This window comes from Sinohyriopsis cumingii, chromosome 15 (genome assembly GCF_028554795.1).
Source record: "Sinohyriopsis cumingii isolate HCF-2022 chromosome 15, ASM2855479v2, whole genome shotgun sequence".
Classification (NCBI taxonomy): Eukaryota; Metazoa; Mollusca; class Bivalvia; order Unionida; family Unionidae; genus Sinohyriopsis; species Sinohyriopsis cumingii.
Genome location: NC_142975.1, coordinates 134,585,687 through 134,613,644, shown reverse-complemented (window position 1 = coordinate 134,613,644; position 27,958 = coordinate 134,585,687). Strand labels below are relative to the sequence as shown.

Sequence of the window (27,958 nt, the reverse complement as noted above, 5' to 3'; positions counted from 1 at the left end):
GTGTCTCTATACATTTATACATGTCTGGAGATTGATGTGTGTCTGTATACATGAATTAAGATAGATGTGTGACTGTATACATATATACATGTATGGAGATAGATGTGTGTCTGTATCATGTATGGAGATACATGTGTGTCTCTATATATGTACAGAGATAGATGTTTTTTTGTATATATGTATGGAGATAGATGTGTGTCTGTATACATGTATGGAGATAGATGTGTGCCTGTCTACATTTGTGAAGATAGATGTGTCTCTGTATACATATATACATGTATGGAGATAGATGAGTGTTTGGATACATTTATACATGTATGCAGAAAGATGTGAGTCTGTATACATATTTACATGTAAGGACATCCATGTTTGTCTGTATACATGTATGGTGAGAGATATGTGTCTGTATACACATATATACATGTATGGAGATTGATGTTTGTCTGTATACATGAATGGAGATAGATTTGTGTCAGTATACATATATACATGTATCTAGATAGATGTGTGCCTTTATTCATATACACATGTATGGAGATCGATGTGTGTCTGTATACATGTATGGAGATAGATGTGTATCTGTATGCATATATACATGTATAGATTTAGATGTGTGTCTGTATACATGTATGCAGATAGATGTGTCTCTGTATAGATATATACATGTATGGACATAGATGTGTGTCTGTATATACGAATGGAGATAAATGTGTGTCTCTATACATATATACATGAATGGAGATAGATGTGTGTCTGTATAGATATATACATATATTGTATGCAGATAGATGTGTGTCTGTATACATGTATGGAGATAGATGTGTGTCTGTATAAATATATACATGTATCTAGATAGAGGTGTGTCTGTCTACATGTATGGAGATAGATGTGTGTCTGTATACATGTATGGAAATAGATGTGTGTCTGTATACATTTCAACATGTATGGAGATAGATGTGTCTCTGTATACATGTATGGAGAGACATTTGTGTCTGTATACATATATACACGTATGGAGAGAGAAGTGTGTCTACATATATATATACATGTATGGAGATAGATGTATGTCTCTATACATACATGCACATACAGAGGTCGATGTGTGTCTGTATACATATATACACGTATGCAGATAGACGTGTGTCTCTATACATATATATATGTATGGAGATAGATGTGTGTCTGTATACATATATAAATGTATGCAGACAGATGTGTGTCTGTGTACATATATACATGTATGGAGATAGATGTGTGTCTGTATGCATATATACATGTATGGAGATAGATGTGTGTCTGTACACATGGATGGAGATAGATGTGTGTATGTATATCTATCTACATGTGTGGAGAGAGATGTGTGTCGGTATACATGTATGCAGATAGATGTTTTTCTGTATACACATATACATGTATGGTGATAGATGTCTCTGTTTACATATATACATGTATTGAGATAGATGTGTGTCTGAATACATGTATGGAGATAGATGTGTGTTTGTAGACATATATATATGTATGGAGATAGATGTGTGTCTATATACATGTATGGAGATAGATGTGTGTCTGTATACATATATACAAAATGGAGATAGATGTGTGTCTGTATACATGTAAGGAGATAGATGTGTCTCTGTTTACATATATACATGTATGGAGATAGATGAGTGTCTGTATACGTGTATGGAGATAGATGTGTGTCTGTATACATATATTCATGTATGGAGATAAATGTGTGTCTGTATACATGTATGGAGATAGATGTGTGTCTGTATACATGTATGGGGATAGATGTGTGTCTGTATACATATATTCATGTATGGGGATAGATTTGTGTCTGTATACATGTATGAAGATAGATGTGTGTTTCTATACATATATACATGTATGGTGATAGATGAGTGTTTGGATACATATATACATGTATGCAGTTGGATGTTTCTCTATACATATCTACATGTATGGAGATGGATGTGTGTCTGTATACATCTACGGAGATAGTTGTGTGTCTGTTTACATATATACAAGTATGGAGATAGATGTGTGTCTGTATATATGAATGCAGATAGATGTGTCTCTGTATAGATATATACATGTACGGACATAGACGTGTGTCTGCATATATGTATGGAGATAAATGTGTGTCTGTATATATATATATATACATGTATGGAGATAGATGTGTGTCTGTATACATGTGTGGAGATAGATGTGTGTCTCTGTACATATATACATGTATGGTGATTGATGTGTGTCTGTATATATGTATGGAGATAGATATGTGTCTGTATACATGTATGGAGATAGATGTGTGTCTGTATACATATATACATGTATGGAGATACATGTGTGTCTGTATACATGTATGGAGATGGATGTGTGTCTGTATACAGATATACCTGTATGGAGATAGATGTGTGTCTGTATACATGTATGGAGATAGATATGTGTCTGTATACATGTATGGAGGTAGATGTGTGTCTGTATACATATATACATGTATGGAGAGAGTTGTGTGTCTGTATATATATATACATGTATGGAGAGAGATGTATGTCTGTATACATATATGCACATATGGAGATCGATGGGTGTCTGTAGACATATATACACGTATGCAGATAGATGTGTGTCTGTGTACATATATATATGTATGGAGATAGATGTGTGGCTGTATGCATGTACAAATGTATGCAGATAGATGTTTGGCTGTATAGATATATACATGTATGGAGATAGATGTGTGTCTGTATACATGTTTTGAGACAGATGTCTGTATACTTATATACATGTATGGAGATAGATGTGTGTCTCTATAGGTATATACATGTATGGAGATAGAAGAGTATCTGTAGAAATATATACATGTATGGAGATAGATGTGTGTCTGTATACATGTATGGAGATAGTTGTGTGTCTGTTTACATATATACAAGTATGGAGATAGATGTGTGTCTGTATATATGAATGCAGATAGATGTGTCTCTGTATAGATATATGCATGTATGGACATAGACGTGTGTCTGCATATATGTATGGAGATAAATGTGTGTCTGTATATATATATATATATACATGCATGGAGATAGATGTGTGTCTGTATATATGTATGGAGATAGATGTTTGTCTTTATACATGTATGGAGATAGATGTGTGTCTATATACATATAAACATGTAAGGAGATAGATTTGTCTCTGTATACATATATACATGTATGGACATAGATGTGTGTCTGTATACATGTATGGAGATAATTGTGTCTCTGTATACATATATACATGTATGGAGATAGATGTGTTTCTCTATACATGTATGGAGAGATATGTGTGTCTACATAGATATATATATGTAAGGAGATGGATGTGTGTCTGTATATATGTATGGAGATAGATGTGTGTCTGTATACATTTATTCATGTATGGAGATAGATGTGTGTCTGTATACATATATGGAGATAGATATGTGTCTTTATACATATATACATCTATGGAGATAGATGTGTGTCTGTATACATATTTACATGCATGAAGATAGATGTGTGTCTGTATACATGTATGGAGATAGAGGTGTGTCTGGATGCATATAGACATGTATGGAGATAGATTTGTGTTTGGATACATATATACATGTATGTAGATAGAGGTGTGTCTGTATACATATAAACATATATGGAGATAGATGTGTGTCTGTATATATCTATACATGTATGGAGATAGATGTGTGTCTTTATACATGTTTGGAGAGAGATGTGTCTCTGTATACATATATACATGTAGGTAGATAGATGTGTGTCTGTAAACGTATATACATGTATGAAGATATTTGTGTGTCTGTATATGTATATACATGTATGGAGGTAGATGTGTGTGTGTATACATATATACATGTATGGAGATAGATATGTGTCCGTATACATATATACATGTATGGTGACACATGTGTGTGTGTATACATATATACATGTATGCAGATAGATCTGTGTATGTATATGTATATGCACATATGGAGATCGATGTGTGTCTCTATACATATATACAGGTATGCAGATAGATGTGTGTCTGTATACATATATACACATATGTTGATAGATGTGTGACTGTTTACATATGTACACATATGGAGATAGATATGTGTCTGTATACATATATACACATATCAACATAGATGACTGTCTGTGTACATATATACACGTATGGAGAGAGGTATGTGTCTGTACACATATATACATAGATGTATGTCTGTATACATCTATACATATATCGAGATAGATGTGTGTCTGTATACATATACACATGTATGTAGATACATGTGTGTCTGTATACATATATACATGTATGGAGATATATGTGTCTCTGTATACATCTGTACACGTATGGGGATAGATGTGTGTCTGCATGCATATATACACATATCGAGATAGATGTGTGTCTGTATACATATATACACATATTGAGATAGATATGTCTGTATCCATATATACATGTATGTGTGTCTTTATACATATATACATGTATGGAGATAGATCTGTGTCTGTATACATATCAACACATATGGAGATCGATGTGAGTCTGTATACATATGTATTCGTATGGAGGTAGATATGTGTCTCTATGAATATATACACGTATATGGATAGATGTGTGTCTGTATACATATATGCATGTATGGAGATAGATGTGTGTCTTTCTACATATATACAGGTATGAAGATACATGTGTCTGTATATATATATACACGTGACGAGAAATATCTGTGCCTGTATACATATATACTCATATATAGATAGATCTGTGTATGTATACATATATACATAGAAGAGTTTCTGTATACAAATATAGATGTATCAAGACAGATGTGTGTCTGTATACATATATACATGTATGGAGATAGATGTGTGTCTGTATGCATATATACTTTGATGGAGATAGATGTTTCTCTGTATACATATAAACTTGTATCAAGAAAGATGTGTGTCTGTATACATATATACATCTATGTAGATACATGTGGTTCTGTATACATATAAACTTGTATGGAGATAAATGTGTGTCTGTATACATATATACATGTTTGGAGATATGTATGTTTCTGTATACATATATACAACTGGGAGATAAATGTTTGTCTGTATACATATACTCTTGTATGGAGAGTATTAGGTGTGTGTCTGTATACATATATACATGTATGGAAATTGATATGTGTCTGTATACATATATACATGTATGGAGATAGATGTTTGTCTGTATACATATATGGAAACAGATGTGTGTCTGTATACATCTATATATGTATGGAGACAGATGTGTGTCTATATACATGTATGGAGATAGATGTGTCTCTGTATACATATATACATGTATGGACATAGATGTTTGTCTGTATTCATGTATGGAGATGTGTCTGTATACATATATACATTCATGGAGATAGATATGTGTCTCTATACATCTATGGAGATAGATGTGTTGCTGTATACATATATACATATATGGAGATAGATGTGTTTCAGTATACATGTATGGAGATAGGTGTATGTCTGTATACATATATAAATGTATGGAGATAGATGTGTGCCTGTATACATGTATGGATATAGATGTGTGTCTGTATACATATATACATGTATGGAGATAGATGTGTGTCTGCATACATGTATGGAGATAGATGTGTGTCTCTATACATTTATACATGTCTGGAGATTGATGTGTGTCTGTATACATGAATTAAGATAGATGTGTGACTGTATACATATATACATGTATGCAGATAGATGTGTGTCTGTATGATGTATGTAGATACATGTGTGTCTGTATATATGTACAGAGATAGATGTTTTTTTGTATAGATGTATGGAGATAGATGTGTGTCTGTATACATGTATGGAGATAGATGTGTGCCTGTATACATTTGTGAAGATAGATGTGTCTCTGTATACATATATACATGTATGGAGATAGATGTGTGTCTGTATACATGTATGAACATAGATGTGTCTCTGTTTACCTATATACATGTATGGAGATAGATGTGTGTCTGTATACATATATACATGTATGGAGATAGATGTGTGTCTGTACACATGTATGGAGATAGATGTGTCCATGCATACATATATACATGTGTGGAGATAGATGTGTTTCTGTATACATGTATGGAGATAGATGTGTGTCTGTACACATGTATGGAGATAGGTGTGTCTCTGTATACATATATACATGTATGGAGATAGATGTGTGTCTGTATACATGTATGGACATAGATGTGTCCCTGTTTACATATATACATGTATGGAGATAGATTACTGTTTCTCTACACATGTATGGAGATAGAAGTGTCTCTGTTTACATATATACATGTATGTAGAAAGATGTGTGTTAGTGCACATGTATGGAGATAGATGTGTCTATGTATACATATATACATGTGTGGAGTTAGATGTGTGTCTGTATACATGTATGGAGATAGGTGTGTGTCTGTATACATGTATTGAGATACATGTGTGTCCCTATACATATATACATGAATTTAGATAGATATGTGTCTGCATGTATGTATGGAGATAGATGTGTCGCTGTATACATATATACATGTATGGAGATAGATGTGCGTCTGTATACATGTATGGAGATAAATGTGTCTCTGTTTACATATATACATGTGTGGAGATAGATGTGTGTCTATATACATGTATGGAGAGAGATGTTTGTCTGTATACATGTATTTAGATAGATGTATGTCCCTATACATATATACATGAATTTAGATAGATGTGTGTCTGTATGCAAGTATGGAGATAGATGTGTGACTGTATACATATATACATGTATGGAGATAAATGTGTGTCTGTATACATGTATGGAGATTGATGTGTGTCTGTATACATGTATGGAGATAGATGTATGTCTGTATACATATATTCATGTATGGGGATAGATTTCTGTCTGTATACATGTATGAAGATAGATGTGTGTCCCTATACATATATACATGTATGGAGATAGATGAGTGTTTGGATACATTTATACATGTATGCAGAAAGATGTGTGTCTGTATACATATTTACATGTATGGACATACATGTTTGTCTGTATACATGTATGGTGAGAGATATGTGTCTGTATACACATATATACATGTATGGAGATTGATGTTTGTCTGTATACATGAATGGAGATAGATTTGTGTCAGTATACATATATACATGTATCTAGATAGATGTGTGCCTGTATTCATATACACATGTATGGAGATCGATGTGTGTCTGTATACATGTATGGAGATAGATGTGTATCTGGATGCATATATACATGTATAGATTTAGATGTGTGTCTGTATACATGTATGCAGATAGATGTGTCTCTGTATAGATATATACATGTATGGACATAGATGTGTTTCTGTATATACGAATGGAGATAAATGTGTGTCTGTATACATATATACATGAATGGAGATAGATGTGTGTCTATATACATATATACATATATTGTATGCAGACAGATGTGTGTCTGTATACATGTATGGAGATAGATGTGTGTCTGTATAAATATATACATGTATCTAGATAGATGTGTGTCTGTATACATGTATGGAAATAGATGTGTGTCTGTGTACATATCAACATGTATGGAGATAGATGTGTCTCTGTATACATGTATGGAGAGAGATTTGTGTCTGTATACATATATACACGTATGGAGATAGAAGTGTGTCTGCATATATATATACATGTATGGAGATAGATGTATGTCTCTATACATACATGCACATACAGAGGTCGATGTGTGTCTGTATACATATATACACGTATGCAGATAGACGTGTGTCTCTATACATATATATATGTATGGAGATAGATGTGTGTCTGTATACATATATAAATGTATGCAGACAGATGTGTGTCTGTGTACATATATACATGTATGGAGATAGATGTGTGTCTGTATGCATATATACATGTATGGAGATAGATGTGTGTCTGTACACATGGATGGAGATAGATGTGTGTATGTATATCTATCTACATGTGTGGAGAGAGATGTGTGTCGGTATACATGTATGCAGATAGATGTTTTTCTGTATACACATATACATGTATGGTGATAGATGTCTCTGTTTACATATATACCTGTATTGAGATAGATGTGTGTCTGAATACATGTATGGAGATAGATGTGTGTTTGTAGACATATATATATGTATGGAGATAGATGTGTGTCTATATACATGTATGGAGATAGATGTGTGTCTGTATACATATATACAAAATGGAGATAGATGTGTGTCTGTATACATGTAAGGAGATAGATGTGTCTCTGTTTACATATATACATGTATGGAGATAGATGAGTGACTGTATACGTCTATGGAGATAGATGTGTGTCTGTATACATATATTCATGTATGGAGATAAATGTGTGTCTGTATACATGTATGGAGATAGATGTGTGTCTGTATACATGTATGGAGATAGATGTGTGTCTGTATACATATATTCATGTATGGGGATAGATTTGTGTCTGTATACATGTATGAAGATAGATGTGTGTTTCTATACATATATACATGTATGGTGATAGATGAGTGTTTGGATACATATATACATGTATGCAGATGGATGTTTCTCTATACATATCTACATGTATGGAGATGGATGTGTGTCTGTATACATGTACTGAGATAGTTGTGTGTCTGTTTACATATATACAAGTATGGAGATAGATGTGTGTCTGTATATATGAATGCAGATAGATGTGTCTCTGTATAGATATATACATGTATGGACATAGATGTGTGTCTGCATATATGTATGGAGATAAATGTGTGTCTGTATATATATATATATATACATGTATGGAGATTGATGTGTGTCTTTATATATGTATGGAGATAGATATGTGTCTGTATACATGTATGGAGATAGATGTGTGTCTGTATACATATATACATGTATGGAGATACATGTTTGTCTGTATACATGTATGGAGATGGATGTGTGTCTGTATACAGATATACCTGTATGGAGATAGATGTGTGTCTGTATACATGTATGGAGATAGATATGTGTCTGTATACATGTATGGAGGTAGATGTGTGTCTGTATACATATATACATGTATGGAGAGAGTTGTGTGTCTGTATATATGTATATACATGTATGGAGAGAGATGTATGTCTGTATACATATATGCACATATGGAGATCGATGGGTGTCTGTAGACATATATACACGTATGCAGATAGATGTGTGTCTGTGTACATATATATATGTATGGAGATAGATGTGTGGCTGTATGCATGTACAAATGTATGCAGATAGATGTTTGGCTGTATAGATATATACATGTATGGAGATACATGTGTGTCTGTATACATGTATGGAGATGGATGTGTCTCTGTATACAGATATACCTGTATGGAGATAGATGTGTGTCTGTATACATGTATGGAGATAGATATGTGTCTGTATACATATATGGAGGTAGATGTGTGTCTGTATACATATATACATGTATGGAGAGAGTTGTGTGTCTGTATATATATATACATGTATGGAGAGAGATGTATGTCTGTATACATATATGCACATATGGAGATCGATGGGTGTCTGTAGACATATATACACGTATGCAGATAGATGTGTGTCTGTGTACATATATATATGTATGGAGATAGATGTGTGGCTGTATACATGTTTTGAGACAGATGTCTGTATACTTATATACATGTATGGAGATAGATGTGTGTCTTTATAGGTATATACATGTATGGAGATAGAAGAGTATCTGTAGAAATATATACATGTATGGAGATAGATGTGTGTCTGTATACATGTACGGAGATAGTTGTGTGTCTGTTTACATATATACAAGTATGGAGATAGATGTGTGTCTGTATATATGAATGCAGATAGATGTGTCTCTGTATAGATATATGCATGTATGGACATAGACGTGTGTCTGCATATATGTATGGAGATAAATGTGTGTCTGTATATATATATATACATGTATGGAGATAGATGTGTCTCTGTATATATGTATGAAGATAGATGTTTGTCTTTATACATGTATGGAGATAGATGTGTGTCTGTATACATGTATGGAGATAGATGTGTGTCTGTATAGATATATATATGTATGAGATAGATGATGTTTCTGTATTCATGTATGGAGATAGATGTGTGTCTGTATACAGTTGTACATGTATGGAGATAGATGTGTGTCTCTATACAATTGTATGGAGATAGGTGTGTGCCTGTATACATATAAAAATGGACGGAGATCGATGTGTGTATGTATAGATATATACATGTATCGGGATAGATATGTGTCTGAATACATGTATGGAGATAGATGTGTGTCTGTATACATGTATGGAGATAGATGTGTGTCTGTATACATTTGTATATGTATGGAGATAGATGTGTGTCTCTATGCATATATAGAGATAGATGAGTGTCTGTATACATGTATACATGTATTTAGATAGATGTGTGTTTGTATAAATATATACATGTATGGAGATACATGTGTGTCTGTATACATATATACATGTATGGAGATAGAAGTGTCTCTGTATACATATATACATGTATGGAGATAGATGTGTGTCTGTATACATGTATGGAGAAAGACATGTGTCTGTATACATATATACATTATGGAGATAGATGTGTGTTTGTATAAATATATACATGCATTGAGACACATATGTGTTTGTACATATATATATCTATGGAGATACATGTGTGTCTGTATACATATATACATGTATAGAGATAGATGTTTGTCTGTATACATATATATATGGATGGAGATGGATGTGTGTCTGTAGACATATCTACATGTATGGAAATAGATGTGTGTCTGTATAAATATATATATGTATGGAGATAAATGTGTGTCTGTGTACATATATACACGTATGGAGATAGATATGTGTCTGTATACATATACATATATACATAGATGTGTGCCTGTATACATATATACATCTATTGAGTTAGATGTGTGTCTGTATACAAATATAGTTGTATGTAGAGAGATGTGTGTCTGTATAAATATATACACCTATGGTGATAGATATGTGTCTGTATGAATATATACATGTATGGAGATAGATATGTGTCTGTATACATATATACACATTTCGAGAAAGGTCTTTGTCTGTATACATACATAAACATATCGAGATAGATATGTGTCTGTATACATATGTACATAGATGTGTGTCTGTATACAAACATACATGTATCGAGATAGATGTGTGTCTGTATACATGTATACATGAATGGAGATAGATCTGTGTCTGTATACATATATACATGTATGGAGATAGATGTGTGTTGGTATAAATATATACATGTATGGTGATAGATGTGTGTATGTATATATATCTATATATATATGGAGATAGATGTGTGTCTATATACATATGAACATGTAAGGAGATGGATGTATGTCTGTATACATATATACATATGGATGATAGATGTGTCTGTATACATATATACATGTATGGAGATAGATGTGTGTCTGTATACATATATACATGTATGAAAATAGATGTGTGTCTGTATACATATGTACATGTATGGAGATGTATGTGTGTTTGAATACATATATACTTGTATGGAGATTCATGTTTTTCTCTAGACATTTATGAAGATAGATGTGTGTCTGTATACATATAGATATACATGTATGGAGATAGATGTGTGTCTGTTTACATGTATGGAGATTGATGTGCGTCTGTATACATATATAATGTATGGAGATAGATATGTGTCTGTATACATATATAACACATATGGAAATACATGTGTGTCTGTATACATATGTACACGCATGGATATAGATCTTTGTCTGTATACATATGTACACAAATGTACATAGATGTGTTTCTTTATACATATATAAATGTATGGAGATAGATGTGTGTCTGTATACATATATACATGTACGAAGATAGATGTGTGTCTGTATACATATAAGGAGATAGATGTGTGTCTGCATACAGGTATGGAGATAGATGTGTCTCTGTATACATATATACATGTGTAGAGATAGATGTGTGTCTGTAGACATATATGTATGTATGGAGATGGATGTGTGTCTGTATACATATAGGGAGACAGATGTGTGTCTGTATCCATTTATTCATGTATGGAGATATATGTGTGTCTATATACATGTATGAAAATACATGTGTGTCTGTACACATATATACATGTATGGAGATAGATGTATGTTTGCATACATATATTCATGTATGAAGTTAGATGTGTGTCTGTATACATATATACATGTATGGAGATAGATGTGTGTCTGTATAGATATATACATGTATGGAGATAGATGTGTGTCTGTATACATATAAACATGTATGGAGATGTGTGTCTGTATACATGTATGGAGATAGATGTGTGTCTGTATAGATATATACATGTATGGAGATTGATGTTTGTCTGTATACATGAATGGAGATAGATGTGTGTCTGTATACATATATACATGTATGGAGATAGATGTGTGTTTGTATACATGTATGGAGATAGATGTGTGTTTGTATGCCTATATACATATATGGAGAAAGATGTGTGTCAGTCTACATGAATGGAGATACATGTGTGTCTGTATACATATAAACATCTATCAAGATAGATGTGTGTCTGTATACATGTATGGAGACAGATGTGTGTCTGTATACATACATACATGTATGGAGATAGATGTGTGACTCTATACATGTATGGAGCTACATGTGTGTCTGTATACACATAATCTTGTATGGAGGTAGTAGTGTGTCTGTATACATATATACTTGTATGGAGATAGATGTGTGTCTGTATACATATATACATATATGGAGACAGATGTGTGTCTGTATACATATATGCAAGTATTGAGATAGATGTGTTTCTGTATACATCTATGGAGATAGATGTCCGTCTTTATACATATATGCATGTATGAAGATAGATGTGTGTCTGTATACATGTATGGAGATAGATGTGTGTCTGCATACAAATATACATGTATATAGACAGATTTGTGTCTGTATACATGTATGCAGATTGATGTGTGTCTGTATTCATATATACATGTATGGAGATAGATGTGTTTCTGTGTTGATGTATTGAGATAGATGTGTGCCTGTATACATATATACATGTATGGATATAGAGGTGTGTCTGTAGACAAGTATGGAGATACATGTGTGTCTGTATACATATATACATGTATGGAGATAGATGTGTGTCTGTATACATGTATGGAGATAGATGTGTGTCTGTATACATATATACATGTATGGAGATAGATGTGTGTCTGTATAAATATTGGGAGATAGATGTGTGTCTGTATACATATATACATGTATGGAGATAGATGTGTGTCTGTATACATATATACATGTGTGGAGAAAGATGTGTGTCTGTATACATATATACAGGCGTGGAGATAGCTGCATGTCTGTATACATATTAACAGGCGTTTAGATAGCTGGGTGTCTGTGTACATATCTACAGGCGTGGAGATAGCTGTGTGTTTGTATAGATATATACAGGCGTGGAGATATCTGTGTGTCTGTATACATATATACATGGATGGAGATAGCAGTGTGTCTCTATACATATATACAGGTGTGGGGATAGCTGTCTGTCTGTATACATATATACAGGCATAGAGATAGATATGTGTCTCTATACATACATGCATGTATGGAGATAGATATGTGTCTGTATACATGTATGGATATAAATGTGTGTCTGTATACATGTATGGAGAGAGATTTGTGTCTGTATACATGTATGGAGATAGATGTGTGTCTGTATAAATATATACATGTATGGAGATAGATGTGTGTCTGCCCACACCAAAACTGCCTACCCTTCTGCACATGAGATTCTCACGTGAGATCTAACTCGGGTTAGTCTCATTTGCAATTTAACATGCAAATTAGGTTAGAACTCACGTGAGCAAATAGATTCTAATAAGAAAATCACATGTGCAGGAGTTGTTAACAAGAACAATATCTTGCTCACATGAGCCACACCTTGCTCACATGAGCCACACCTCGCTCATGTGAGCAACATCTTGCTCATGTGAGCCACACCTTGCTCACGTGAGCAACATCTTGCTCACGTGAGCAACATTTTGCTCACATGAGCAAAAACAACAAAAACAACTATAGTATTTAGTTTTTATTGAATACAAGAATTAAACAGAGTAAGATCAATATTCAAATCTCGTAATCATAAGCATATAATTTGAGTTCGATTAGTGATCTTTTAATAAGGTAAGACAACTAGAGTATGTATGTATGTATGTATGTACCTGTTATATTAATACATCACATTTATTCTAAAAACTTTAAGGTCATAATGCAAGATACTGCTGGAAATTTGCTTCACATGAAGACAATTCTTCACTGTTCCAGAAAATTCAAAGCAAACAAAACATGTTATTGACATTCCTGCTTCTGAATTTCATTATTTGCCAGTCTGCAACAATATTTTCACTTGGAGATTGTTCTCTTTGAATCAATGCACTTCCTGTTGACCACTGAAGTTAAGATAGCAGGCTCAGTTTTGAACTGTTGAAAAAAGAAACCTGAAATGGAAATAAAAAAGTTGGTAGAAGTTTGTTTTTTTCTGATCACAGCATTTGAGACATTCTGTAAGGTGGATTTTTGAAGATTTGTTTTACAAGGTAAAGGCAAAATACATAATTGTAGTTTGGATTAGATGGCACTTTATCACACTGTGAAAATAGAAGCCAACTGTTTTCCCAAGGACACACTTACGCAGCCAACCGAGTCTGAAAATTCATCCTTTGGACTATGAGTCAAATTGCTCTACTAATAGAGCTATCATAGTTCAGTAGCAAACATATAAACTGCACTGTTGATGAGATACCTGCAAGTCACACTGCATATTCCAAATTTGACTACTACTGGATAAAGATGCCAATGTGTACCCGGGTATTCTCCCATTGATAATAACCTGGGTAATAAAACGAACAATTGGGTACCCGTTAAAAAAAAAGTGTTCACAGGGGCTCATATGGTTACTTACAATTTACTTACAATCCTTTCTCAAGTGACCTATTTAAGAATCAACCCTGATATTTCAAGCCTGACCATCCTAAAATTCATGCCTGTCCATGGTTCATGTGCCAATTTTCTCATGACTTAAAACACTCTTGTTTTCAGAACCTGGTGACATTATCTGGGTCAAATAAAATTAAGCACAATATGAATGTCTGGTTTAACATGGCTACTGTAACATGCACTTCTTATACCATGTTAGGACAAAAAATGAATGAAATGGACAACTATACAGACTGAAATATAAAGATCAAAAAAAGTTTGCTACTTAATAACAGTTTTGAAAAAACAGGTTCTTGAATGTGAAACCATTTGCCCTAGATTCATTCTATTATGATACTACACACATAGCAGTCCAGCTTAAATAGAAAATAAATGGCACCAGATATCATTTTTTTTAAAAGAAGAAAAAACAACAAAAATAACCCGGGATGTATCAATGCAACTGCTGGATGTTAAGTAACTGAAAAATGTTGGAGAAAAGATAGTTTGTTAAACTGAAAAACATGTTGCACTGGAACGTCGTATAGGGATGAACCATGGCAGGTTGAGGATAATACAACAATCAACATTTATGGACTTTATGACAATTCGCGAAAGTTACTGTAGACATGTACACTAGTCAAAATGACTGTTATGCACAAATAATTTATCAATTTCTTTTGTGTCTGTTCTCATCTATACTAGTAATCCACACGAGTTCAGCTGATTTGTGACAAAAATTGTAACTCCATATACATTTTTCATACAGTTTTCTGTAACAATGGCATGTAATTTATACTCTTGTTGTGCTCAGATTATGATTTTTGCCACTTATTAGTAATAATTATGCTTACAGCTCATTTTGGGGTTGGAACATGTGAACCTACAACAAAGCAGTTCAGCTTCACATTTAATACAATTTCCTTTTGATTGTATACTCTGGTAAGCAATTGTAGGAATGATGGGTACAAATTAGAAATTTGCAAAAATATTGACATCTCTACCTCTGGAACAGTCCTCTGAAAGATTTCTCCAAAACTTTTGGGATACTTTTTTCCAAAATATGTACATTTGCAATATATAAAGAAATTCAAAATCTGGTTTCCAACTTTTATATTTAAAAAAACAAATGTATTGGGGGTCAAATTTTAGAGCCTGAAATGCATATGTTATCATGTGTATTACATCAAAAGATTTGAAGCGTCTTATACATACCCTTTACTGGAGTTGAAATTTCCTCTAGCATGGCAATGCAGCTTTGTCTGACTTCTTCCTGTTGCTGTCAATGTTTTGCACTTCTTTCAAATGATTGCTAACTTTGTTGTGTTGATTAAATTTTGTGACCTTCATGAAGTTTAATCTGTAAAAAGATAAAAATTAGTATAATTGATCATTTTATTTATCTATGCATAATAGAAAGAATGCACTGAAATGAGAAAACGATTTGGTTGGCAAGAGTCCTAGTGTATATAAGCATTAAGAAAGGCTATAATCCTTATCCAATTAAATCTCTATTTTAAATTTACCAATCAAAATATTTGACAGACAGGGCAAATGTCTTTTAGGAATAAAATCATGAATTAAGCTACTGCATTTGGTTCTCAATCGTGTATGCTTATCTTGATCCACCCAATCAGCAATAAAATAATACGAAGAACATTTATGTTTGTACAAATTGTCAATCGGTAACGCAAGTGCTCCTCACTGAGCGCCCGCATTATTATTGGGGGTGGGGGTAAGAGCCAGACATGGTTGCACAGTTTAATTGCGGAAGGCTTAAATATTCGATGATAGCGTGGTGTAGATATCATTTTTAGAAACAGGAGGTTGAATTATTATCTTTAAGTAAAATCTGAAACAAACTCTTGGCTCAATTTTAAACGACCTTGCGAATTTATGCTTATGCTTATAATGTCGATGATTCAGGCTATCCACTTTGATCATTCTATATGCGAAATTGTAAAAAGAAATCAGTAAAAGTAACTTACCTCTTTCTCGGCAATGAACAAGTCTTTCATAATCCTTGAATCTTGCCTAACAGCACGTCGACGTCTTCTGTTTCGTACTGGACATTAACAACCGTACCGACGTGGATATCTTAAAATGTTGGTGTTGGTTTCTATATTTTAATAATGTCCACACTCTTGCTGTCAGAATGTTTTAAGAGTAAACATGTTGCAGGAGAATATTAAATAACTTTCTCCATAAACAGCGTGGCCCTTGCTAAGAGAACATGGCCCGCGCGTAAATTTCTGTCTGTTCGGTTTAAAAGTGCTATTCTACATGTAAAATGAAGACAATGGTGTAATGCTTGTGAATTTCTATAATATACGATATTTCCATTGATGCGGGGCGAAATGTCCTGGGCCGAAACGTCCATGGGGCGAAACGTCCATATACCATGTGGGGCGAAATGTCCATTGAAATGGGGCGAAATGTCCATTGAAGTGGGGCGAAATGTCCTGGGCCGAAACGTCCATGGGGCGAAACGTCCATAATCCGTACACTGTAGGTCAACATCAAGCATCTGTTGAGTTCATCTGAGGCGCCATAAAAGGTAAATTATTAGTAAACATGTTGTTGTACGCATAGGTGCTTGTATCATTGATTACAATATAAAAATCAGTCATACATGTAGTATAAAAATAATACTTTTATTATTTTATACTACTGTATGACTGACCTTTAAATTGTAAGCAATGATGCGAACCCTTCTGGTTTTACACTCCTTTGTACACATGTACTCGGGTATTTTTTAATGTTATTTTTATATATTAAATAAATGCTATTTTATTATCTGATGTATCATAAAAACTGAGCTATAAGATAATTCATATCATTAATAAGTTAATTAATATAGACCTAGTTAATTTTGATGTTTTTACACTAGCTTGTGCCGAGCCATGCCCCACAGGACACTCTAATGGTTCTAACAAGCCGATTCTTCCACCGTGTACTCTGATAACCTGTGTCACAGAAAAGTTAACGGAAACGTCAGTGATTTGTTTTGTGATTATTTCAATAGGAAACTTCTTTTATAAACTTTGAAATAACATGATTACAACATTTAAAAGGCTGCAAATAAGCAAAAGTTTCTATTGCCAAGAATATACACTTGTAAAACAGTGCGAAACAGCTACACAACCAAACACGACTGGATTAGGCAGTTAGTTTCTTAGGGATTTATTAAATTTTATGTACAGTACATGTTGTTTTTTTTTTAATGATAATGTACACATGCATAGGAAACGGGGTTGGGGTGAAACCTCGATAATAATTTGTCTAATACGTAACCCGTTCGACTGTTCAGTCGGCGTTTGAATTTTAGCGGACACTAGACAAAATGTTTTATGTTACCCCGCGTATTTCTTTGATGCCAGACATTCAACGTCGGTGGACAATGTTGTATTAAACACGTTAATATTATTAATCCTTTAAGGTTTCTGCGTGGATTAAACATAGACCGTTTTATAGAATATGGGGAAGTGGGGCGTCAAGCGTACGTACGCAGGAAGGGGGGGGGGCGTAAAAAAAGTATGCATGCGTACGTACGCGGTAAGGGGGGGGGCGTAAAAAAGTATGCATGCGTACGGGGGGGGGGGGTCAAGCTTTGCCAGACTTTTGCGTACGTACTAAATGGATGACCCCTAAGCCGAATTACACAATTCAGTAAGTATAAGATTGTATTGACTTTTGTGCGAACGTTAGGCATGGAAGAAAACGACGTAGTTTATGTAATTCTCCAATTTTTATGGAAAATAACTTGAGAGTTTATTAGGCCAAAAGGACTGTGCATCAGTGTTTATTTTTTTCCAGATATGAGGTTATGTATTTATTTTACAATTTGATTGTGGGGTGTTAGAAGTTTGTGAATAAAGGAGTTGCATCATATGTTTATGGTACATAGGATTCATTTTAGGGCAAAAGTTTTATTTCCTTTTTATATTTGTAAACTGTGAATTTTGGGGAGAGAAACATTTCACCTTTTTATGGATTATTAAACATCAACCACGATCAGTATGCAAGTTATTAACTCTATTCTTTGACAGCTGTTAAAGTTTAATGGGTAGTCTGGTTATACAAGACCTTAATTCTGAATTGTTTCGTTTTATAAACAGTGAAATGAACCTTAATATGTTCAAATACAAGGAGCCTGTTGGGTCAAAATAAGATTAAAACTCACTGTGAGAAAATAAGTTGAAAATGTTTTAAACTTTAAAAATTACAACAAAGTAACAGCAAGTGCAAAATAGAAATGATGTCTATTTGACAATAATGGAGATGCTTGACATTCAACATACACAAAATATTTAAGTCCAAATTGCACATGTGATAACTCACATGAGAAAATCCAACTTTGAATAAATTTGAAAAAAGTGTTTAACCAGAATCAAAGTCCAAGTTTCTCACGTGATAACTCACGTGAGAAATTAGAACTCTGTCTTATTTTCAAACATGGTTGTATGTAATGGAAAAGAATGTTTTCTAAGTTCTACTTTCTCATGTGAAAATTTAGATTCTCACGTGAGCAAAATCTGCTCACGTGAGAATCAGGTTAGTTTTTCCTTGGCTCACAAGATCTAACAAACTGCAAACATGAGCCTGCAAAATCTACCCAATTTGCATACATTTCTAACAAGGTTCTCATGTGCAGCTTATGAGCAGCTCATGTGAACTGGTGAGATTTTTCTGTACGGGCGTATACATGTATCGTGATAGATGTGTGTCTGTATAGATATATATACATGTATGGAGTTAGATGTGTGTCTGTATACATATATACATGTATGGAGATAGATGTGTGTCTGTATACATATATGGAGATAGATGTTTGTCTGTATACATATATACATGTATGGAGATAGATATGTGTCTGTTTACATGTATGGAGATAGATGTGTGTCTGTATACATATATACATGTATGGAGATAGCTGTGTGTCTCTCTACATGTATGGAGATAAATGTGTGTCTGTATACATAACTACATGTATGGAGATAGATGTGTGTCTCTGTACACATGTGTGGAGATAGATGCGTGTCTGTATACATATATACATGTATGGAGATAGATGTGTGTCTATATATGTATGGAGATAGATGTGTTTCTGTATACATATATACATGTATGGAGATAGATGTGTGTCTATATACATATATGGAGATAGATGTGTGTCTGTATAAATATATACATGTATGGAGATACATGTGTGTCTGTTTACATATATACATGCATGGATATAGCTGGGTGTCTGTAGACATATATACATGCATGGAGATAGCTTGGTGTCTGTATTCATATATACATGCATGGAGATTGCTGGGTGTGTGTATACATATATACATGCGTGGAGATAGCTGGGTGTCTGTATACATATATACATGCGTGGAGATAGCTGGGTGTCTGTATATATATATATATATATATATATATATATATATATATATATATATATATATATATATATACATGTATGGAGATATATGTGTGTCTGTATAAATATATGCATGTATGGAGATAGATGTGTGTCTGTATACATGTATGAATATAAATGTGTGTCTGTATACATATATACATGTATGGAGATAGATGTGTGTCTGTATACATGTATGGTGATAGATGTGTGTCTGTATATATATATATATACATGTATGGAGATAGATGTGTGTCTGTATACATATATACATGTATGGAGATAGCTTGGTGTCTGTATTCATATATACATGCATGGAGATTGCTGGGTGTGTGTATACATATATACATGCGTGGAGATAGCTCGGTGTCTGTATATATATGTACATGTATGGAGATATATGTGTGTCTGTATACATATATGCATGTATGGAGATAGATGTGTGTCTGTATACATGTATGGATATAAATGTGTGTCTGTATACATATATACATGTATGGAGATAGATGTGTGTCTGTATACATATATGAAGATAGATGTGTGCCTGTATACATATATACATGTATGGAGATAGATGTCTGTCTGTATACATGTATGGTGATAGATGTGCGTCTGTATAGATATATATACATGTATGGAGATAGATGTGTGTCTGTATACATATATACATGTATGGAGATAGATGTGTGTCTGTATACATATATGGAGATAGATGTGTGTCTGTATACATATATACATGTATGGAGATAGATGTGTGTCTGTATACATATATACATGTGTGGAGAAAGATGTGTGTCTGGATACATATATACATGCGTTGAGATAGCTGGGTGTCTGGATACATATATACATGCGTGGAGATGGCTTTGTGTCTGTATATATAGATACATGCGTGGAGATATCTGGGTGTCTGTATACATATATACAGGCGTGGAGATGGCTGGATGTCTGTATACATATATACATGCGTGGAGATAGCTGCGTGTCTGTATACATATATACAGGCGTTGAGATAGCTCCGTGTCTGTATACATATAGACAGGCGTTGAGATAGCTGCGTGTTTGTATACATATATACAGGCGTGTAGATAGCTGCGTGTCTGTATACATTTATACAGCCGTGGCGATAGCCGCGTGTCTGTGTACATATATACAGGCGTGGAGATAGGTGCGTGTCTGTATACATATATACAGGCGTGGAGATATACATATATACATTCGTGGAGATAGCTGTGTGTCTGTATACATATATACAGGCATGGAGATAGCTGTGTGTCTGTATACATATATACATGTATGGAGATAGATATATGTCTGCATGCATATATACATGTATCTAGATAGATACATGTCTGCATAGATATATACATGTATCTATTTATATAGATAGGTATACATATATATATATAAATATATATATATATATATATATATATATATATATATATATATATATATATATATATATATATTGTGAGATGCCCGAAAATAATTCAGCCTACACAGAAAAAGAGGACTATCACTGAATTGTTCCGTTTTGCGTACGTTTCTGTACTAGGCAGTATGTTCCATGCAGCAATTGCAAATGTACTAGCATTAACCATTGTAGGAGCCTTTGGTGTGCTGGATCTCAATTTTAGATTTGTATGTATGCATAGATAGAGATTTTAATATTTTCTTGTCAACACGGTTACTGATAGTTTTCATTCTATGTGCTCAAATGAGCCTCTTTTGGATATTTCATTTTGCCGTAGTACTGTATCAACCTTATGTGAAATAGGACGTACAAGTGCATGTCGATCTCTCACCCCTGAAGGAGCACTTGTACCTTGAATGTTTAAGTTTTAAACATATTCTCGACAAAATGCATTCAGATTGCAAACATGTTGATCTAAGAGGCATTATCGTATTCGTTCATTTGTCTTTTCCCCTGAATGCCCAATAAAGTGAAATGAATTTTGCTAATGATATTACATAATGTCATAGAAATTGGCGCAGAAGCTAAATGACACAAGAAGTTTGCCTCTAAAACATAGGAACAAGAAAAATAACGAACAGACGAACAAGTAGATAAAAAATAAATCTGTAGTAAAAATGTGTACAAATTTTCATATCGTGATCAATTTTTTGTCAAATGATCATAAATAAATATAATTTCTCTTGTGATACCCTTACCTGTCTATATTTCTGTTCCTCGTCCTTACACACCTAGAGGTCTATGAGGAACAAGACCTCAGAGGAGTGGATTCTTAATCACTAGCAGGAACCATACAGTAGGTACAATGATTTTCCTAGGAAAAAATGTCAAATATTTGATTATTTGGAATAGTTTTCGATGCACCTTAAATTCGTTAGAAGCATAAACGAGTGAAGCACAATTGGAGGCGGTCTCTGTCACGTTTGCCTGCCCGCGATTACGTAAGTCAGGAACAAAGGAATGGGTTAGCACCATGAGTATGTCGACCCTGCACTGTCGTGGCGATTGGCGTTTGTACAAGATCCGCTCCGTTAGGTGTTAAAACTCACATGTAGACGTTGGAAGCTTTGTGCTAGAGCAAAGGACCCTTGTTGCTGTTGTAAATCTCCCCGCGTCGACAGATGGCCTGAGGCTCGTCTGTTAAGTTAGACCGACTGGAGTAGAATTGATATCCAATCAGAACTGAGAAAGGGTGGGGCCATCAATTCGAACCAGAATTTAACAGTCATTTGGGCTGGGAACGAATTAGTCATTGTGAAGCATCGGGCTGACAAGCTGTAGCAATAACTCCGGGAGCCACTCGTGATTTGGCGGGAAAGGAAACCTTGGTACATTCAAGGACAGAAAGCTTCGTAAAGGTCAGTGAGTTATTTGCTCGATTGTTGCAGAATGTTTTTGTAATTGTAATTATGTGCAGTATATATATTTACTTACCAGAATCGTTAGTACGTAGAATTACCTTTGTATTGTTTAATTTACTGCGTACTTGAGAAATGAGCTATGATCAGGGCCGGCGCTACCATATAGGCAAACTAGGCAGCCGCCTAGGGCGCTGATTTCAGGGGGCGCATTTTTTAAAAAAAGTATTGTTTATAAATTCTGAAATTGATATTTTCCGGGGGGGGGGGGGACGCCAGATAGTCTGGCCGGATCTGGCGCCGGCCCTGGCTATGATTATGTAGATTGCTAGCTCGTAGTCAGAATTAATATTGTAATTCGCTATCTGGTTACTTCGTGGTAAACTAGTGTATTTATTTATGTGATATTCTAGATTTTGTAATTGTTGAATTAAATTGTAACATTGGAAATGGTTGCAGTGTGTAAATTTAAAAATAATATGGATATTTGAACATTTGTGTACACTTGTGGGAGTGTAATGTACAGAAATGAGTCTGATTGTTGTGATATTGTTGAGAATAATGATATATTATATATATATATATATATATATATATATATATATATATATATATATATATATATATATATATATATATATATATATTGATGTGACGCAATTTAGTGATTTCTGTATGATAAGTAGGCTTTATCTGATGATTAATTGATTGTTGATGTAGTGTGAGTCGAGATGGCCAACACAAATGCTAACGTCCTTGTATTTTTCGTAGGAAGCTTTTGGGGACAGAACTACCGGGTAGTCAAGTCCCGAGTCTCAAAGAGACAGGATAGAGCAAGGCAGTAGGCAGAAAACAAGCCTAGTTGCTAGAGAGAGAGAGAGAGAGAGAGAGAGAGAGAGAGAGAGAGAGAAGGAGGAGGAGAAAAAGAAACAAGAAGGGGAAGCGTACAGGAAGAACGTAGTACGGAGAACGCCAGAAGGAGGAAAGGAATTGGCGGAGTAAACACAGATGAGTAGAAACCAAGTACAGGGGAAAGCCATCTCACACCATAATCACGTGATGAAATAGGTTGTTACATGGAAGAAGATTGGTTGAGAAATTAATATCGTTTAATTTGTATTAAATTGTTATTCTTTGAATTTCACCTTTGTGTTCTTAATAATTTAATTGTCAGTATTGCTGACTGGGGGCTCGGAGCTTTACCTCTCTCTATCAATAATTTCACTTCCTACAAAACGAGCCAGGATGGGAATTCCACAGTAATTCAAAAAAGTATTGGGAGCATTCCACCCCAACGCTTAATAGTGGGTCACATAGAACTTCACAGTCTCCTAATTAATATCTTAAAGGAACAATGTCATGAATGGCAATAAGTCATTGTCATTGATGCAGTACATGCAAAGCAACTGTATAATGACAGGATACTAAATTTCTAGATAACCAGTTGTCATCAGTATCCTCTTTATTCAATGTTTTCTTAATGCAGGAATTTTGTGAAAAATATGGGTATTTCCAAATTGTGGTCATATCACACACCTTTATATTTCGGGCTCAAAATGGTAAAGATCAAGGTCACGGGGTTTAAAACAACGAAAGTTATTTCCACACAATAATTTGACTTATATAACAGATTTATTGACAAAAGTCTGTAAACAATATAAGCAAGACACGTACTACATTTGGGATCGAAATATCAAATGTCAAGGTCACAGTGACTCTAAGAAATAAAAGAAATAAAATTATTTTCGTTAGGCATTCTGATTTTATTCCAACCTTTATAAGTCAAAACTAGTGGATGATTTGACCTTGAAATAAGAAACACGCCTAATCCAATTTGAATAAAACTGTTAAAAAATGTCAAGTTCAGGGGCCTAGACAAGAAACCCGGCCCAAAAAAATGACTCTTAATTCCTATGCCACAAACAGTAACCCAACTGAGCGGACGGTTTGCGTTTAAGACGCGACTGCGCCTATAGATTTTAGGGTCACCATGTCAAAGGTGAAAGTCACGGACACTGAATGAAAAAACCGTTTCAGCAAAATAGTTTTCAGATAAAAATTTAAAACCATACACCACAGTAGCGAAAATGCAAAACTTTCCGCTAACGCCATGACCCTCATACATTTAGCACATGATGAAACAGTTTTGTCAAAACGTGCGTACTACACCTTTTAGGGCCTGAATATACCACCAACGAAAAGGAGTTTTACATACGATTTGTATAATATATTACATTTATTGCCCTTCTTATTGTGAAATGAAGATCGGTTCGCCCAAGGCAATTCATGTTCTGCACGGGCGAAGTCTTAGTAGAACATAAATTGTCACGAGTGAACAAATCTAAATATTTCTCCCATAACAAAGGAGACATAACCGAATCGGAGAACAAGATAGAAACACGATCGCGTGAGCGAGATACGGTGTTTTGTTCCCTGACACGTGACATTTTGTGCACCAGCTATTGACAATATCAGTTGTATGAGCTATAATAATAGTATTTAGCACACGGTGGGTGTATAAGGTACTGTTTATGGTATATTCGTTAAAACTTTCTGAATGAATTTCAAGGTATTGAGCAGTGGCGTAGCTAGGATATCTGTACCTCTTAGCGGGCCCCTATGCAACGCTAACCGATGGGCCCCTACCTAGTCTATAGTGTAAAAAGATAATATGTGGACTCCTATACTTTGCTATATGGTAGTTACACACCTGTTATTGAATTAATATTGAAAGTACCTACATACAGTTATACCGCTTTATCTGGATTATTACACAGCGTGATTTTAGCATGTTTACAGCATGGCATTTCTCATTCACTCTACCATCGTAACATGTATTTGTAATGATAAAGTGTGCAAATTCATACAATTATGAAAGGCAACATTTTTTATTCGTAAAAATTACCCTTAAATGTCTCACTGTTCATTCACAAAAATGTAGGCGCGCTTCGGCAGACTTGATTTGAACGGTCATTAATTGTAGCACATGTTGCGTATTACAGTTACGATGTGTTGTCCGCGAATGCCTTAGAAGACATATTTTTAACTGATTGAACATTTTTATTACACGGCTTGTCCACTTATGTCTTAAGTGTATGATGTCTTGTATATTTAACATTTTATTTGTAATCATTCGTGTGGAAGCCTGCAGGATTAATTTTTATTGACTGTCTCATGTTTTAGGATCCTCGTGTTTAAAGGCACAATAGTGCAGCTGAGGGTGAATTTGCTTGCAAAAATGTTGGGACATTTATGTATATCAACTGATTAAATACTATTTAAAAGGCAATTCTGGGGTAATATCAAGTACGTAGAGGTTCTCGTTATGAAATACGAGCTCTCTGAAATCTTCGTACGTAGAGTAACGAATCTATCCTCTCCATATAGAAATCCCGCTCGGCAGCGATCGGCAGATCCAGAACGAATAACAAACATGATTCCGGTGACCGAAATTTGCATAATTATATGCCATATCGTAAACATGGAAGATGATGACGTAAAACACAACCACGCTACGATCCGTGCAAAATGTCAACAACGGTGATCAAGATCTTCTACTGATCTCGTTATTTTCTCTTTATCCTTTTCCTTTCTAATTTTAATTTTTAGAGAAAACATTGAAGTGTATGTAAAACTACTTTTTTTTAGTTATATTCGAAAGCTTTTGTGGTGCGAGAATAATTTAAATCGACGTGCTTTGTACAATATGGATTGTTTTCACAGACGTCACAATTGTGTACGCAAATACCCACAATGCAACGCGCGCGTTGTTGTTGTTGTTGTTGTTGTAGGGTTTAACGCCATTTTTCAGCACAAGATATGCTATACATGGCGGCCAGTATTAATGGTGGAGGAAGAACCCGGAAAACCTCCGGAAAGAACCACCAACCCACGAGAAGCTACCGGCAAGCTTTCTCACATAACCACATTAGCCGAATCCGAGACTCGAACCGACGCAGACAGAGGTGAGATGGCAGTGATCCGTAACGGTGAGCGCTTTAGACCACTCGGCCACTCGGGGCCCCCAACGAGCGCGTACCTTTCGCCGCCATATTGAGTCCCTAAAAAACTTTTATCAGCACCAGTCATCACGTATATTCAAGATAATAATCTGATTTAATTGTCGATTAGGATATTTACTTAATCGAAACAATCCGTAGATTATACTTGAAATTATGTGCCCCTATAGCACGAAACTAAAAATAAAACTAAGCTACATGGCTTATATCAAAAGACGGAAGGGTGAAGTTAAACCGTAATCGTGCATATTGCTATCAAATAGAAATGCAGTTATTTTTTTTATACAAACAGACAATATTTTATTTTTTATATTAAAAAAAAGTATTTTGTGTGACGTCCCTAAGCGTGTCACCTTGAAAGAGTTATTCCGGACAATGATCTTCGGGATACAATAACAGTTATGGAAATACAATTTCATAGCATGTGTATTATGCCAGAACTTTTATGTACAAATATTTTTCGCAAAAACGTGCATGTGCCCGCTGACAAACCAGTTTTAATAGGTACGGTCAAATATTGTATTTGTGGTGGAGATGTTGGACGTAGGATGATATTGAATGTAAGCGATAACCGTTCAAAGAAGTTTCGTCTAA

General features: G+C 34.4%; 2 long non-coding RNA genes across 2 annotated transcripts in view; one reads left to right on the top strand and one right to left on the bottom strand.

The window, feature by feature from the left end:
- LOC149782819 (uncharacterized) overlaps positions 1-27,958 on the top strand; it is a 281,237-nt gene that overhangs the window by 150,802 nt on the left and 102,477 nt on the right. The gene's annotated exons all lie outside the window — the stretch shown is intronic.
- LOC149782821 (uncharacterized) lies at positions 14,249-17,699 on the bottom strand. The gene is made up of 3 exons (XR_016414627.1): positions 17,086-17,699; positions 16,313-16,457; positions 14,249-14,619 (listed from the first exon to the last, which is right to left on the bottom strand). It is a non-coding gene; the product is annotated as an uncharacterized LOC149782821 (long non-coding RNA).